General features: G+C 36.9%; 1 pseudogene; it reads right to left on the bottom strand.

Moving 5' to 3' along the window:
• Positions 1–709: 709 nt before the first annotated feature.
• LOC114180625 (putative terpene synthase 2) lies at positions 710–6,889 on the bottom strand (annotated as a pseudogene).
• Between the last annotated feature and the right edge of the window lie 8,546 nt (positions 6,890–15,435).

The following is a 15,435-nucleotide window of genomic DNA, read 5'->3' as shown; positions in this document are numbered from 1 at the left end:
CATCATCATCAAAACTCGTTATTGAAGGAAGATGTCTATCTTCTTCTTTTTGTCAACAATCTCCCCCTTTTTTATGATGATAAAAAAAATTGTTGAAGACTTGTGATATGTTTTATTCTTAATAAACAACTTAAGAGAAAAGAGTAGTTAATCCAAATAAAAGATAAATAGTTTTTCTTTCCTTTTTAAAACACAAGGTTTTACAAGACATCAACATATATCTTCCCCAATAAAAGAATTATCATAAGATATTAACACAAATATATATCCCCCTTTTTTTTTATCATAATCAAAAATGAATTCTTTAGACAGCTTCCCCTAAAGTAGATAACTTAAGTAAATTGAATTCCCTCTTTTTATGAAAAATTTAAGAGATAAACTCCCCATACATGTAATATTCTCCCTTTTTGGTACAACTTTTCAAGAACAAATACTCCCCTAAATCAAGACTGATTCTAAAGATTAGAAAAATATATGGGTTTAAAGAAGGAAATGTTATACTAAAAAAATGAGCTCCAACATACTAATTTGCATTTATGAAGTATCCAGTTGTTGCTCATGGTCTAAGTTATCGAAAAGCTCTCTCAAATGATAAAATATTTGAAAATATGTGTCCTACTATACAAGATAATCGATTATCAGCTTAAGATAATCAATTATTGTTTCATACCTAAGTACAAAAATTTCCATATTTGTTGATAATGTATTATCACCTGAGATATTCGATTATCTCAGTGGAGTTTTCCGAAAAACACTGAAATTAATGATTTTTACCACTTTTACACATATCTAATATTCCCAAACCCATTATATAATCATAGAACTTACTAGGATACCAAAATTTTGATGAATATACTAGCTCTTGAACATCCAAAGAGATTTTTTTTTTAATTTTGAAATAACCTGCAAGAAAAAAAAACAATAACATTTTGGTCCCCAATAAACTTAATTAGGTCCTTTGAGGTTAGAGACATGTTACTTTATAATAGGAATCCAAACATATCTTCCATTAGGAACATCAAAATGTTTAATTCTACATTTATTTGTAGTGTGCCCCTTTTGCATACAAAATGTTACACAATTTATATTCTTAGAATAAGGCTTACCTTTCTCTACCTATACCCTACGAGTTCTTTTATTTTTATTCTTGAGAGATTTCTTTGTTGCATCTTCAAGTTGTTTTTCAAAAATATTTAAATCAAACATATAAATTTTGCAAGATGCACATTCAATAATTTCAGTCTCTTTATTTTCTAAAATTGAATTTTTTTTTCAAGACTTTTTCTTCCTCAAGAGACTTTTCAAACTTAGTTTGTAACTCCTTAAAATCATATTTTAATTTCTTGTGAGTAACATTTAATTTACTAGATTTAAAGAGAAACTGTTGAAATGCATCATATATAGCATCATAATCATTTTCAATACAATTAGAGCTTACCTCACTATTGGAGGAGTCACACTCAACAATCAAACACATCTTTGCTTCCTTATCAGATTCACTAGAGCTGGATGAGCTTGAAGAAGAACTTGAATCGTTATCCTCCAATTTCTTTTTCTTAAAATATTTTTTTCTTTTCTTCTCTTTACCTTTTTAGCATTTGGACAGTCCACTTTTACGTGACCTATTTCACCATATTCATAGCAATTGAAATTTGAAACAAAGTTTTGGTTTTCATTTTTATACTTTTGTGATGACTTCTATTTTTGCTCTTAATAAACTTTGCAAATTTCTTTTCAGTTTGATACTTTGGATTTGCTTTCTTGATTTTATATAGTCATCTTTAACATTCTATCTGCAATCACAGTGATAGGTAATGCAATAGTGTATAAGGATTAAAATTATAAATGTTATATGTTGTTTTGTTCTCTTGTATTCTGAATGGAAATGTCTAAGGATTTGGTTTTGGGGCATGCCTGCAACTTCCACAAGACATTGAGTGGGCATTTCATTGGGAACTGAGAAAAATGTAAAAATAGTTTGGGTAATTCTTCTGTTTAATTTTGTTTCTGAATTGATTTTAGTTTATTAATGTAGTATCTGAGTTGGGTACATAGTTTTTTTTACATCTTTTTGGTTGGCTTTGCTAATGTGGAAAATGTTGCTATAATTTCATTATCTAGTCATAGTATACGCTAACTTGGCTTTTAATAATATTTTCATAGACTTTAACTTAATCTTTTGTAGAGTCGAGTTTGGCTTAAAATTCACTTCTTAACACTAATAAACTTTTCTTCACTTTTCGATTCCTAATAATTTATTTTTCCCAATATTATTATCTAAAACATTATGTTTCATTATTTAAAATGCTATATGAAAGTTTTTTTGAAGACCAAAAATAAAATAAATTATTAGAACCAAAAATTTTTTTTTCTTCTGAGTGAACAAAATTTGATAATTAATATAAGACCAAAGCATATTTAAGAAAACAATATTATTTAATGTTGTTCTCCTACTTATCGAGATCAGAGGGATCAGTGAACCTATATGGTAAATTAACGGTTTTCCATCCATGTTTTAAAAAAAATGTGTTGAGCTACATATTTAACCTAGTAGCATTGAGTATATGAGTAATAACAATTTAATACTCTTTTCTTTTTAAAGATTAAATATGTTTAGTCATTCAACTTTAACGTAAAATTGAAATTTATCCCTATTCAAAATTTTGACAAATTTTTATTCTTAAACTTTAAAAATGAAAGAACATAATATTTTTAATCCAATTAAGTTAAATTATATTTACGTGTTAAATGCGTTTTTCAGTTAACATTGAAGCGAGAACATATCGAACGGTGGAAACAACTCAAATATTATCATGAAACATGTTTGACACCTAAAAAAAGTTTAACATAATTGGGTTAAAAAGACTATATCCATTCATTATCAAAGTTTGAGAACCAAAATATATAAAAAAAAATTATATAAACGAATTCCAACTTTATGTCAATGTTCAAGGACTAAAAACATAATCCACTCATCGTTTAAATAGGCATTTTGCAAGATTCCCATAAAAATGTTTAACCTTATGTACTCGTTTTTTCGGTGAATCCATATAATGCGCCGAATAGAAATGGCAATGGGTGTTTAGATATACCTCAGTTCCAACAATGTCATCCATGAGCCTACAAATAACTGAAGCAGCTTCAATAATTTTTGGGTGACTTGTTGGCCATATGAGGACCTCCTCTGTTGTGTCTTCCATGCCCAAGAAAGATACACTTGTCAACAAAGCATAAGTGTTTGTCACAGTTGCAACTTTCACATACTCTTCTACTCTTGGTGTGTGGTTGGAATGAAACCATCTTGATTCACTAAGGTATGCTTGGGCTAGTCTTTTTATCTATAATTAAAGGTAAAAATATATGATAAGAAGTTTATGTTGTTTACAATAATCTTTTGCTACATTATTAGCTAAGGATCAAAATATTGGTTACCCAATTTATACAGTGACAAAAAGTTCACTCTATTATTTTCATGAAAGGTTAAATTAAGTAACATGATATACTACGAGCTTAAGAATCTTTATATACAGAGATAATGCACCATTTTGATCGGTAACGTTGATAATAAAAGAGAAACATATTCTTAAAAACCTTTTAATTTTACAGAATGAAATACTCGTTATCACTACAAAAATTATTTTATTAATGGTCAATTTATTGACTAAAAGTTATTAGTTAGTAAGATCAATTTAGATACCAATTCATAAAATAAAAAATTATAATTGGTCACTAAATTTATTACTAATTAATTAGAAATTAATTTAGAAATCAACTCCCTTGGTAGCAAAAACCTTAGAACTAATGTTTAGTGACTAATTTTTTTTGGTAACTAAATTTTAGAAACTAATTTGGAGACTAATTATAATTTTTCATTTATATTGACTATTTTAGTACTCAATAATTATTTATTTTGTAAATTTGTATCTTAATTGGTCATTATATTGAATAACAACTTTTGATTACTAAAATTAGTTGGTAATGATAAATTTTCTTGTAATATATTAAATAGATAATAAAAAAGTACTTAAGATCTTTCAAATGCAAAATTATTATGTCCAAATATCTAACTAATGTGCAAAACTAATTTTGTATATAAATTTTTAAAAGGAACAATTTAACAAAATAAAAACACTTATCCATACTTCATTTTTAGAATACTTGACGAAGTATTCTTTTCCTTGCTGTTTCAACTCCTGCTTTGTTTCTTCAAAAATATCCAAAAGTGCCTTATAACATAATTTCATATATTCTAGGAGATCAACCAATGAGGAGATATCCCACCTGTACTCATTAGAAAGTTTACTTTAATTTTTATTTAAAAAAGAATAAGAATAAAAAGATATTAAATTGAAGAATACAATTGAGAAGATACTATATAGTATAAAAGCTGTTTTTTGACCTTTCTATTGCATTGGTGAAAATCTCTAGCTCTCATCAATGGTGCCATAGGCATCATACACATCATCAATTATGGATAACATGGCAGTTACTTTTTTCAATATCCTTCATGCAAGGCAGTATTGCGGCTCATAATAGACTCCAATAATCCAAAAGCAAATTTCCACGATCCTATGTCGTACAAATGGAAAGTTTGTCGAGACATTCAAATCTTTAACCCACCACCTGAACAAAAAAAATCCCAATTAATTTCTCAAAGTCTTGCACTTGGATTTATTTATTTATTTATTAACTTTTCATTTAATAATAAAATGTAACTTTTGAAGGAAAATATTACTTTGGTCACATTGCTGACTTCTTTTTTATATGTCTCTTCCAATATTTCTTCTCCATGGAATCTTAATTGGAATGCTTCATACAAGCTCAACATTCCTTGCACATCATTCACAATGCTTTCCTTAAACTTTCCTACTTTGTCCTTGAATTGGAAAAATACATCTGTTTCGCAAGTAAATAACGTATTAAATTTCAAGATATATGTGTATGTTTCAAATCAACTTAATTTTGATGAAGTAATTTTTGTTAAACTTTTTTGCACTACAAATTTCTACATTTAAATTAAATAAAAACTTACAAATTGCTTTGGACTTATTTTTCCTCTAAACTTGACTACCTATATGTAAGGATGACAATGAGTTAGGTCGGGCACGGATAGTGCCTACTCACTACCCAAGCCGCAAAAAAAAATATTCATCAGGTACCCGTGTAAAAAATACATGTGGAAACCTGTAATACTCTTTTACATGCAAATATATAAAAAATATGTATTTTATAAATTTTTAAAATAAAATCTAAATAAAATTATATAAAATATAAAATATAATATAAATTAATTTTTAATTTTAATAAAATTTAACTTAATAAAATATAAATTAAAATTTATTTTAATTAAATTAAATTTTAATAATATATAAATTAAATTTTAAATTTAAATTTAAATTTAAATTTATATTTTTGTGGATAACAGATACCCGTGGATGTGAGTAGTATGGTACTCGCATCCGATCCATTTATAGACGAGTATTTTAATAATTGTTATCCATTACCTACGTGCGGGTAACGGATATTCACGGGTATCAGTAGTATGATTCTCACATCCGATCCGTTTATAAACGGATATTAAAATACCAGCTATCCACTACTCACGAGTACTCACTATCCAGTGCAAATATTTTTATCCACAGATACATGCGAGCAAAAACATTTTTGTCATTTCTAGCTATATGGTTGTTCTGGACAGAAACAAGGTCACAGTATGGTACAAATGAGGAATAGAAGATCGAACGACAATATTAGATTGGTGTAGTAATAGTTGCAAAGTCATACCCGATGAAATAGGATAACCTTGTTGTCTAAGAAACCGGAAGAGTAAAGCGGGATAATGAAGATCATCATTGTAACTTATTCTATTGTTCTCGTTGAAATCTCATCAATTTGATGCAATGCTTCATCAATTTCATGTTCAAAATGATAAGAAACACCCAAACGTTGGACTGAGTTGATGATGTTTAATTTAAAGAAGATATTGTTACCAACAGGAGACACAATCATCTCCCTCACATATTCTTTTAGTACTGGAACTTGGTTCATGTCGCTATCATCTTCCTGCACGTGGTTATGAAAACTCCAGCGTAAGAAAATGTGTTAATTTTGGCAAAAAGTAAATAACTGTTCTTATGAATATATTTCTTCTATTAATTTGATGTGAATATGCTTGGTTGGTTTTCGAGTATACTAAGGAAGATAGGATGAGTTTTGCTTTGATTATTCAAGAACCCAAACTCCATTAATTTATAGGATAAGCAGAGGAGATGGCACAGTCACTACCCAAGCTTTTATGTAGGCCTAGAGAGAATTTGAAAAATATCTTTGAGGGTGAAAAAAATGACTTTGGTTTTATCTACATTTCATATTTTGAATTCGGACTGTAAATATTTTTTATTGATTTTTTTAATTAATCTTATTATGTACTTTGAAACATACTACACTAGTGCATTTTGGAGCATTTACATCGCAGTATATGTTTCGGTTCCTGCGGACCTGCTGCATATAAGCACGCGGTGGCAGTTTCTTAATTAAATTCATCTTTTATGCCTCGGTTATCATACTAACCGAGGCATATGGCTAAAAAAAAATTTGACTCACGCGTTGACCCATAATTTGAATTTTTTTTTACTGAAGCAATATGCCTCGGTTCTCTAATAACCGAGGCAGTAGCGAGACAATAGGCCTCGGTCAAGCGCCCAACCGAGGCAGTAAGGGTACAATATGCCTCAGTTTCAAATAACCAAGGCAGTAAGGGTACAATATGCCTCAGTTTCTCTGCGAGCTTCACCATCTCCAGCCAGCCTTCATCTTCTCCAACGACTAGCGCCACCATCCCGCACAGCTCCCACCGTCCAGCACACCTCCGACGCATAGCTCCCACCATCCCGCACACCTCCGACACTCTAGGCCAGCATTTCGTCGCCTGCACCGCACCGCACCGCCCTTTTCCGACGACCAGCGCAGCTTTGCGCCACCGTCCCGCACAGCTCCCACCGTCCCGCACACCTCTAACGCACAGCTCCCACCATCCCGCACACCTCCGACGCTCCAGGCCATCGTTTCATCGCCTGCACCGCATCGCCGCGACTTCTTCTTCTTCTTCGACCAACCACCACCGTCGCTGCACCATGGAGGGGCTGTGCACTGCCACCGGAGCCGCTGCGTGTTCTTCGAGCAACCATCACCAACTTCCACTGCGATTCTGTTTAGTCTACCTGCACCGCCACTGCACGCACCTCTAGGAGGTTCTTTCGGTGCCGCTGCGTGTTTTTTTTTTAATTTCTTATGCTCATTAGGCCTCGGTTGTGCGAGAACCAAGGCAATAAAGATTAAATATGCCTCGGGTTGTAACTGAGGCATAAAATACTAGCTTTTTACCTCGGTCGTATATGCAGCGGTTGCGAACTCGAAGCCAAAAGCTGTAAATAACCGCTGTCATTTCCCTTCCCTGCACTAGTGCTAGTTTAAAATATATGTTGATATTTTTCTTTCTTACATGTATTAAAGAGATTTTCTTCGCCGATTTTAAAGTTCAAATTACATCGATCACATAAAAGATTGATGTGAATGTGGGAGACGTAGAAAATCAAGATATTTTATGTTGAACTTTTGTTTGAAAAAGAAAAACAATAATTACATTGATTGAAATTAAAAAAAACGTAAAAAATATTGTTATTTGTACGTTGGACAAATGCTACTATGGTCTTTATTTAAGTTTGCATAGATAGTCAATATTTCTGAAATTTGGTAAATTAGAAGTAAAATAGTCACTAGTGAAAAAAATAACATTTTACAAAATTTACTATGTCAGTTATAATCTATTTAACATAATAAATAATGTGGTGACATATTTATAAATATAAGTTTACCTGATCGATACTATTTTAAAATAGTACGAAACCAGACGATCTAAATTGAACCTCCTTTTGCTCCTCTTTGGATTCCTCCTAGATCTCCATGCCGAATGCACTCCAAGGATGGGGTACTTGTAGGCACTCCGACGCTTAAGTCAAACAATGATTCAATATGAGGTGTCTGTGGTTAAGTGAGAAAAGCATACCTTTACGTGTTCACTAGGTCTTAATTTATACTAGTCTCTTGACGGACCTACTATTGTTAATTGTGGGCCGTTTGTATTCGAGGATCCACTCTTTTCTTTTTGACTAAGTTTATACGCATCGGTTCTTTCCTTTTTGACTGAGATTGCATGTTGCTGCCACTAGTGCAGTTTTGGCCTTTTAACTCACGTTATAGGCCTTGGTTGTCGCTTAACCGAAGCATAAAATGGCGCGGTGGCACTTTTGCAATTTTTTCCAACTTTTATGCCTCGGTTCATTAGAAAACCGGTGCCAAAATGTCTTATATGCCTCGGTTTTGAAGACTTGAAGCCTAAAAGTTCGCTAATATTTCAAAAATTCCATTATAGTAGTGATATTTGGCCTCGATTGAAATTGAACCGCTGCCAAAAACTATTTTCTACCTCGGTTAAAAATTGAACCTAGGCCAAAAATTATTTTTTGCCTCGGGTGGAATTGAACTGCTGCCAAAAACTGTTTTTTGCCTCGGTTAAAAATTGAACCGAGGCCAAAAGGTTCATTAGGGTTCAAAAATCGCAAATCACTTTTTTTCTTCTTCTTCCTCGCGTGTGCGTTCTCTCTCTCAGCCACCTACCTCCACTGCTGCTGTAACATCCCTAAGGAATATTACTGATATTAAATAAATAAAATTCGAAAGTACAATAAATGCCGCATTAAATATAAACTATTTCCCAAACATGGTAAATTTAAAATTTAATAAATATAATCATCACACTAGGTGCTCCAATCTATATGCACCCTTTCCCACAACTTCTTTGATTTGGAATGGCCCTTCCCAATTCGGTGAAAATTTCCCCTCATGCTTCTGGGCAGCACTTGCCATGCGCCACACTAGATCTCCCTGGTGAAAAGATCTGGGTTTGACTTTGGTATTGTAGCGGCATTGGGCTTTCTACTTGGATGCCTCCTCTCGAATGCGTACTTGATCTCAAAGTTCCTGAACTAGGTCTAGGCTTGTCAGTATACTTTCTTCATTAAGGTGTGTATTGAATAGATGCTTTCGCAAAGAGGGTTCCCCAATCTCGACTTGGATCATAGCGTCTACTCCATAGGCTAGGCTGTAGGGTGTCTTGTGCATTGTAGACTGCGGGGTGCAGCGATATTCCCACAAGACCTCTAATAATTCGCCAGCCCACGTGCCTTTGGCATCTCATAGCCTCTTCTTAAGCTCTCGCAATATGATTTTGTTTGCCGGTTCAACTTGCCCATTTGTTTACAGATGTTAGACCGAGCTGGTAATATGTTGGATATGGAGTCCATTATAGAACTCGACTAGTCCCTTGCCGATAAATTGTCTACCATTATCTGTTATAATGATGTTTGGTATGCCAAATCGGCACACTACATTCTTCCAGACGAACTTCTGCACCTATTGGGCCGTGATAAGGGCTAGTGGTTCTGCCTCAATCCACTTGGTGAAGTAGTCTATGGCCACCAGCAAAAATTTCACCTGACCCTTCCCTAGGCTAAAGGGCCCTAGGATATCCATGCCCCACTTGGCGAATGGCTAGGGGGATGTAATGCCATGTAATTCCTCCGACTTGAGGTGTATCATGTTACCATGGTGTTGGCATTGGACACACTTCCTAACGTACTTTTCGCAGTCTTCTTTTACAGTCGGCCAATAATATCCTGCTCGTAGTACCCGGGCTACCATGGTTCGAGATCCTGAATGTAAGCCACAAATTCCTTTGTGCAATTCCTCCATAATATACTGAGCTTGACGGTTTGTCACGCATTTTAATAAAGGGTTGGAAAAGCCTCCTGTACAATTCTTGCCCAATCAAGAAGAGAGAAGCCTTTTTACGCATGATAGGGTTGTCTTCTGCACTTCTGTTGCCATGCTGTATAAACTGCATAATGGGAGTCATCCATTCCTCGTCTTCTGGTGCGATTGCCTCAATAGTATTGCAATCCATCAAGGTTACAGTGGGATGGTCAAGTGTGGCATGGATCACTGTATGATTTTGTCCCTTTATTTTGGTAGTTGCCAATTTTGAGAGTAGATTGGCTTTGGAATTCTGAGACCTGCTAACATGCTTTACACTCGTTGTCTTGAACTTGTTCAACATGCCCTGCACTACATGATAATACTGCAATAGGAGAGGATCCTTTACTTGAAAGGTGTTGTCCAAGTGTCCTACTATTAGTTGGGAATCAGTTTTGCATGTCACTGTATCCGCCCCCATGTTCGTTGCGAGGGTCAGTCTTGCCATTAACGCCTCATATTCTTCCTAGTTATTAGAGGGTTTGACGTCAAAAGGCAAGGCTTGTTCGAGTAGCAAGTCATTTGGCCACTACAAAACAATACCAACACCCTCGCCTTTCGTGTTAGAGGAACCATCCACCAATAAGATTCAGCCTTCCTTGCTTACGTCAAGGTCTCCTATTAATTCGTTGACAAAATCCGTGAGGCATTAGGCTTTAATCGGCCCTCGGGCTTCGCATCGAAGATGATACTCGGGCAACTCTATGGACCACCCCATCATTCGGCTCGCGAGATTGGGTCGCTTCAACACTTTGTGTACCGGATAGTCAGATTTGACTATTGCTTTGTACCCCTGAAAATACGGTCGCAGTCGCCTAGGTGTTATTACAAGTGCCAGGATCACTATTTCTACCATTTGGTATTACAATTCTGCATCATGTAGGGCCTTGCTAATAAAATACACAAGTCACTGATCCCCTTCTGATCTTGTACAATGGCTGCACTAATAGCATTGATGGAGATGGTTAGATATACCAAAAGGGGTTTTCTCCTGCTACATTTTTGCAATACTGGGGGAAAAGATAGGTATTCATTCAACGACTGAAAAGATTGCTCGCAAACTTCATTCCATACGAACTTTTGTGCCTTCTTCATGAGCCTAAGCATTGGCTGGATTCTTTCTGCTAACTTAGGCATGAAACATGATAATACAATCATCCTCCCCACCAATCTTTGTACCTCCTTGATGTTGGCCAGACTTTGCATGTCAACAATTGCTTGACACTTGTCAGGATTGGCTTCTTTTCCACTGTGGGTTAACATGAAACCCAGGAACTTCCTGCTTGCGACCCCGAAGACACACTTTTCTAGATTTAGTCTCATATCATACTCCCGTACGACCGTCAAGAGCTTGTCCAAATCCTTTATGTGTTGCTCAAGTGAATCTGACATGACCACCATGTCGTCGATGTAGACCTCTATACACCTTTCTATGAGATGACGAAACACCTTATCCATCAGCCGCTGGTATGTGGTCCCAGCATTTTTTAGGCCAAAAGGCATGACTTAGTAATAGAAGTTAGCTTCTTCCATTATAAACGTCGTTTTCTCTTTATTAGGAGGATACATTGGAATCTCGTTGTACCCAGAGTATGCATCCAAAAAACTGAGTACCTTGTGACCAGCCGCGTCGTTTACCAGTTTGTCAATACTAGGAGAGGATACGTGTCTTTTGGGCATGCTTTGTTAAGGTTGGTGTAGTCTGTACACATGCGTCACTTGCCATTTTTCTTTTTCACCAGCACTACATTGGCTAGCGAGGTCGTATAAGTGGCCTCCTTGATGAATCCTGCCGAAATTAGCTTATGTACTTCTACTTTTGTGGCCTTCCTCTTTTCTCCCCCCATCTTTCTTCTTTTCTGAGTGACGGGCCGAGCTTCTCGAAAAATAGACAGTTTGTGGCTGACTACACTTGAGTCAATGCCTGGCATGTCCGTCGCGCTCCAGGCAAACAAATCAGTGTTCTTTTGCAATACTTCATGCATCTTGGGAGTGTTCACGAGTGTCTTGCTAACATGGGTGTATCAATGCTCGTCACCGAAATGGAAATTTTCTATGGTCTCGATTGGTTCCACTCTTACCTCATCGCTTACTCGAGGATCCAAGTCTACTCCTTCTTCTCCTAGGACTTTCTCGACATTATTCACTATTCGTCGAGGAGGCGACCTAGGTCTTTCTCTCAAGCTGTCTGCATAGCATCTGTGCACAGTCGGCTGGTTTACATGCACAATGATTATGTCCCCTGAAGTTGACAAAAACTTCATGGCCAGGTGATATATGGATACCACCGTACCAAGCGTATTCAATGAGGGTCTCCCTAGCAAAATATTATAAGAGGTGTAAGCGTCAACAATAAGGTATCAAATCTTTACCGTTCGCATCATGCCCCCTAGCCCAAACTTGGTGAAGAAGTCAATGTAGCCTTTCGTATTCACTTGCTCCCCTAAAAAGCCCACGATCGGCTCTTAGTACTGTTGCATTTGTTCTTCTGGAATTCTTAGTTTTCTGAATGTGCCCCAGTATAGGATGTCCACCAAATTGCCCGGGTCTACCAAGGTTTTTCTTGTCGCAAAGTCCTCAATTTCTACTGATATCTCCATTGGGTCATCATGCTCAATTGCTTAAAAATCATCGTCTCAAAACGTGATGGATGGCATGTGCCGCTTGGGACATACGGATATGACATTGACGCTTTGGATTGCTCGTACATACTTCTTTATTGCGAACATAGTGGCTCCACCTCCTGCAAAGCCTCCTGAAATATAATTGATTACCCCTCTTAGCAGTTTTTCTCTCGTATCCCGCTCATCATCTTTCTTGGGTTCGATCCATCTTCGGGTGCCTTCTCCTTCCTCTCCCATTATCTTGATGCTATTTGTAGTTGCTCCTCGTAACACCTCTCTCGCTCTCCCCTGGAAGAGAATCCCCCTCATTCTCGCTTCACAAATCTTCTCAATGTCCTCCCTGTATAAGTTCCTCAATTTTGTCTTTCAAGGTAAAGCAATATTCCATTGTGTGCCCATAATTTCGATGATACCGATAATGTTTAGTGGTGTCTGCATTTGTGGGAGTCGGAACCCTTCAGGGGGCTATTATTAAGTCAGCGTTCAGGGCTTCCTCTAGAATTTTGGCTCTGTTAGACATGAGGGGTGTGTATTTGATGTATTTCGGCTGCCTAGAGTCCTTGAACCTGTTGCCAAGTCGAGGCGCTAACATCCTTTCCCTATCATGGTGCATCTTTTCTTGAGCGTCCGGTTGAGTCGTACTAGGGAAGTCTGTCAGTTCCTCCATCTGCATGAATTTAGTTGCTCTGGTCCGAAGCTCGTCTAGATTGCTCACAGGTTTCTTGCATGACTGTCAACGAAAGGGCCAGGCTTCAATGCTGTTATAAGGTAGTGCATGGCGACTTCAGGATTCAAATTAGTGATATTCAAGGATATCTTCCCAAATCGCTCCATAAATTCCCGTAGAGACTTTCCTTTTTCCTATCATATATTACTCAATGCTAGAGAAGTGAGATGGTGTGGTTTACTGGTGGCAAACTGAATGCCAAAACGAGTGACCAATGTATCGAAACAATCGATAGAGTTGGGTGGTAATCATGTGAAGTATAAAACCCTGCTTGGGTGGTGAAAACGCCGACGTGCTCCTCCGGTCAGTAGTGCCATCGTATTGGCTCATAGTCAACCCCTTCCAACGTGCAAGAAGTTCCACCTCCATGATCCTATCCCCGAAGGGGTGGCGTCTGGCTGTTCTAGGTCTCGCGCCTGTTTGGTTGGTGGTGGTTTGTACCCGGGACTCGGCTCACCTTGTGTCGTCCTCTCCTTCTTCATTACTATGAGATTCTTCCCTTTGTTGGGAATTTTGCTCAATTTGCCTTCGCATCCGCTAGTTCTCCTCTCTTAGGGCATTTAACTCTTCCTCATTCTTGCGTCTCAATTCCTCCAACTGACGATTCATTTCTCGATGCATCTTCGCTTCCATTGTACTTTAATCGGCTGCTGCTCTTATCGACACCATCACTACAAGAAAATTGATAATTACCAACGGGTATTCTCCAACGGATATTTATCCGTCAATAATTGTTCATTAACAACGGAATTACCGAGAATGTAGATGTTAAGTTTACCGATGAGACATCTGTTGGTAATGTGATAGATGAAATTATTGTTTTTGTTTACCGACGGACGTCACTGTTGGTTTTACCGAGGGAATTTATCCATCGGTAATGTCAATGATGATATTATTTAATTAGTTGACCAACGGACTAGCTGACGGATGTAGGCCGTCGGTAAGGTCGTCGATGAAATTAGATATTGGAATTGGTTTCCCCTTTCCATTTTCATTTCCCACTATGTTTTCTTTCTCTATCACTGCCCACCACTCACTACCCTGACCCACTACCCACTGCCACTGCCCAATGTGTCATGTGATGGAGTTTGATAATGATACAATATTTGATATAATGGAATGCTGGAATGTTGGAATGCTAGACTGTCTATGTTGGAAATTTCTATATGCAAGTACTGTGGAATGTTAAACTAACAAATAAACCCAAACAAAATTTAAGCACTCACCGACGGATTACCAACGGCGATATCCGTCGGAAAAACCATTCGTTCATCCACTGCAATTACTGATGGATGGATCCGTCGATAATTACCGACGGATTGATTCGTTAGAAATGGCCGACGGTTTGGTCGACGAATATGTCTGTCAGAAATTATCGGTGGACTTTGGGAATCTATCGGTAAAGTATTACCGACGATGTATTTATAGACAGATTTTTTGCCATCGAAAGTCTGTCGGTAAAACATCATTACCAACATATTTATGGCATTATCGACGAATTTTGACCATCGGTAATAAGTGTTTTTATTGTAGTGCATCTTTCTTGAGAAAAGCCTGGCCCCACGGTGGGCGCCAATTGTACCTGATCGATACTATTTTAGTACAGAACCAGACAATCTCAAGAACCCTCTGTGTCGAACCTCCTTTTGCTCCTCTCTGGACTCCTCCTGGATCTCCCTACCGAATGCACTCTGTGGGTGGGGGTACCTACAAGCACTCCGACGCTGAAGTTAAATAGTGATTCAATATGAGGTGTATGTGGTTAAGTGAGAAAATCATACCTTTACGTGCTCACTAGCTCTTAATTTATACTAGTCTCTTGACAAACCTACTATTCTTATTTGCGGACCGTTTGTATTTGAGGATCCACTCTTTTCTTTCTGACTAAGTTTATACGCATCGATTCTTTCTTTTTTGACTAAGATTGCATGTTGCCGCTTTGTCAAAGATCAGCTCTTTCTTTTTTGGGATTTGCTCGTTTGTACTTCTCCAAATATCAACTCTTTGCTTCCTAGCTGGGATTTGTTTGTCTGCACTCCTCCAAATATCAACTCTTTCCTTTTTGACTGAGATTGCGCGTTGCTCCTCTGCACTTCTTGTGCCATAATCCCATTTTTCATTTGTCACTCCATTGGGTCGGGATATACACGGCCAAAGGGTCAGGATATACCCGGCCATCACACTTATTGGACCCTCTGTGTTGTGTTGGAAAAG

This window comes from Vigna unguiculata, chromosome 4, assembly GCF_037176805.1.
Source record: "Vigna unguiculata cultivar grain cowpea cultivar isolate G323 ecotype 2 chromosome 4, ASM3717680v1, whole genome shotgun sequence".
Taxonomy (NCBI): Eukaryota; Viridiplantae; Streptophyta; class Magnoliopsida; order Fabales; family Fabaceae; genus Vigna; species Vigna unguiculata.
Note: the sequence above shows the minus strand (reverse complement) of the source record. Positions and strands in the feature narration are given on the sequence as shown.